This window comes from Colobus angolensis, unplaced genomic scaffold (assembly GCF_000951035.1).
Source record: "Colobus angolensis palliatus isolate OR3802 unplaced genomic scaffold, Cang.pa_1.0 Scaffold91, whole genome shotgun sequence".
NCBI lineage: Eukaryota > Metazoa > Chordata > Mammalia > Primates > Cercopithecidae > Colobus > Colobus angolensis.
Genome location: NW_012123043.1, coordinates 5,613,764 through 5,616,496, shown reverse-complemented (window position 1 = coordinate 5,616,496; position 2,733 = coordinate 5,613,764). Strand labels below are relative to the sequence as shown.

The 2,733-nt window shown below is 49.2% G+C and overlaps 1 pseudogene; it reads left to right on the top strand.

The window, feature by feature from the left end:
- The window catches only part of LOC105504346, a 7,299-nt pseudogene that overhangs the window by 3,553 nt on the left and 1,013 nt on the right, over window positions 1-2,733 (top strand).

Sequence of the window (2,733 nt, the reverse complement as noted above, 5' to 3'; positions counted from 1 at the left end):
CACCACGCCTGGCTAATTTTGTATTTTTAGTAGAGACGGGGTTTCTCCGTGTTGGTCAGGCTGGTCTTAAACTCCCGACCTCAGATGATCTGCCCACCTCAGCCTCCCAAAGTGCTGGGATTACAGGCATGAGCCACCACGCCCAGCCTCAAGTTGGAATTTTCTATCTACCCAGTCCACCAAGTGTCCATGACTGTTGTAGAACCCTGTAACTCCATCTTGACCACCCACACCACACTGGAACACTCAGACTGCCTTCATGGTAGACAATGAGGCCATCTGTGATCTCTGCTGCCACAACGTGTGCCCTACCTATGGCAACCTCAACTGGCTCATCAGCCAGATTGTGTCCTCCATCACTACTTTCTTGCGTTTTGACGGTGCCCTCAATGTGGACCTCACAGAGTTCCAGACCAGTCTGATGCCCTACCCTCGCATCCACTTTCCCCTGGTGACCTACTCACCCATTATCTCAGCTGAGAAGGCCTACCATGAGCAGCTCTCAGTGGCAGAGATCACCAGTGCCTACTTTGAGCCCTCCAATCAGATGGTCAAGTGTGACCCTCGCCATGGCAAGTACATGGCCTGCTGCATGCTCTGCCGTGGAGAAGTGCTACCCAAGAATGAGAATGCCACCATCGCCACCATTAAAACCAAGCGAATATTCGTTTTGTGGACTGGTGTCCCACAGGTTTCAAGGCAAGTGGGGTAAAGGGCAGTTAGCACGTAGCCTGTGTACCTGCTGAGAAGGGAGCTTCCTACAGAGCAGGTATGAGGAACAAATGCACAGGATCTCACTCTGTCACCCAGGCTGGAGTACACTGGCATGATCTTGGCTCACTGCAGCCTCGACCTCAATGCTCAAGCAGTCCTCCTGCCTCAGCCTCCTCAGTAGCTGGGACCACAGGTTTGTGCCACCACACCCTGCTAACTTTGTATTTTTTCGTAGAGGTGCGGCTTCACCATATTGCCCAGGCTGGTCTCAGACTCCTGTGCATGGGTGATCCACCTACGATGACCTCCCAAAGTGTTACGGGTATGAGCCACTGTGCCCTGCCAGAGGATGCCTTTAACTAGATAGATCTTGGCTGGTCTAGAAACCAGGCCTTTGGACTGTAAGCCAGGGTGGGTTCTACTTGAAAGATTGCCTTGATGAAAGGAAAAGTATCCATTTCATTTTACTTAGCCTGGTAAAAAGGCGTTCCCTAGGGCTGCCAGTCACATTGGGGAGAATGGCCTCCTCGTCACTTGTGCTAGGGACATAACCACATGCTATGGCGCCTGCTCAGAAGGGAAGGCTTTTAGAAGCCAGAGAGACCCATTATCAGATGATGGGGAAAGTGTGGATCAGAAGGTCAGAGGCTTCTTGTGTTCTGCGTCTGTGAATGCATTCTCTTCCTTTCGCAGTCATGAGGAAGAAGCACTCGTTTATGCCCCACCCTGTTATCAGTTGACCTTCCCAGGGTGCTGGGCATGTGACCTAGTTTGGTTTATGGGTTTTGTTCTGGGGTAAGGCTCCAGAAAGATTGAAGATGGTACCTGTGGCATTAGAAAACATGTATAATTTTCCTGCCCCATGACACTGCTGTGGACATGACCACAACAGGAGGAGAGGCAGGGATAATAGCTGCTTGCTAGTGTGGAAGAGTTGTCCTGTAGCTCAGAAATGGAAATGAAGGGTAGGATATCTTTGGGAAGCAGACTGTTTCTGCTTCCATATTAGGAGGATCTTTAGCTGCTTAAAGGAAGAACTGACTGCCTTTAGGACATGCTCAGCTTGTTGTCCCCAGAGACAATAATGGGAAGTTGACTTTTTTTTTTTTTTTTTGAGGATGAGAAACACTAAAATGTATTATATATTCTGGGCTGGGTGCAGTGATTCAGACCTGTAATCCCAGCACTTTGGGAGGCAGAGGTGGGAGGATGGCTTGAGCCCAGGAGTTTGAGACCAGCCTGGGCAATGTGAGACTCCATCTGTACAAAATATAAAAAAAAATTAGCCAGTCGTGCTAGTGTGTGCTTATAGTTCTAGCTACTCAGAAGGCTGAGGTGGGAGGATCACCGGGGTCCAGGAGGTTGAGGCTGCAGTGAGCTATGATTGCACCCCCGACTCCAGCCTCAGCAACAGAGCGAGACCCTGTTTCTTAAAAAATAAAACAACATATTCTGGGTAGACAAATGGTTAAAGTAGGTCTAATTGGAGAGCTTCCCTAACTTTAACACTTTTTAGGCTACAGGAAAGTAGGGATACTAGTTCATTTAACACCCATATAGCCACTACCTGGATTTAACATCTAGGTCTGTTTCCTTTATTTTTGCTTTACTGACCCATTTAAACTCACTACTTTTGCGGGGGGATGGCGGTGGGGGAAGATGGAGTCTTGCTCTGTTGCCAAGGGTGGAGTACAGTGGTGCCGTCTCAGCTCACTGCAACCTCACTGAACCTCCAGGGTTCAGACGATTCTTTTGTCTCAGCCTCCCGAGTTGCTGGGATTACAGGCATGCGCCACCACGCCCGGCTGATTTTTTGTATTTTCAGTAGGAACAGGGTTTCGCTATGTTGGCCAGGCTGGTCTTGAACTCCTGACCTCAAAGTGATCAGCCAACCTTGGCCTCCCAGAGTGCTGGGATTGCAGGTGTGAGCCACTGTGCCCGGCCCACAGATGGTTTTTATAGTCAATTTTTCAGTCATGATCTAATCAAGGAGCAGGCATTATGCTTATTTGTCTCTTA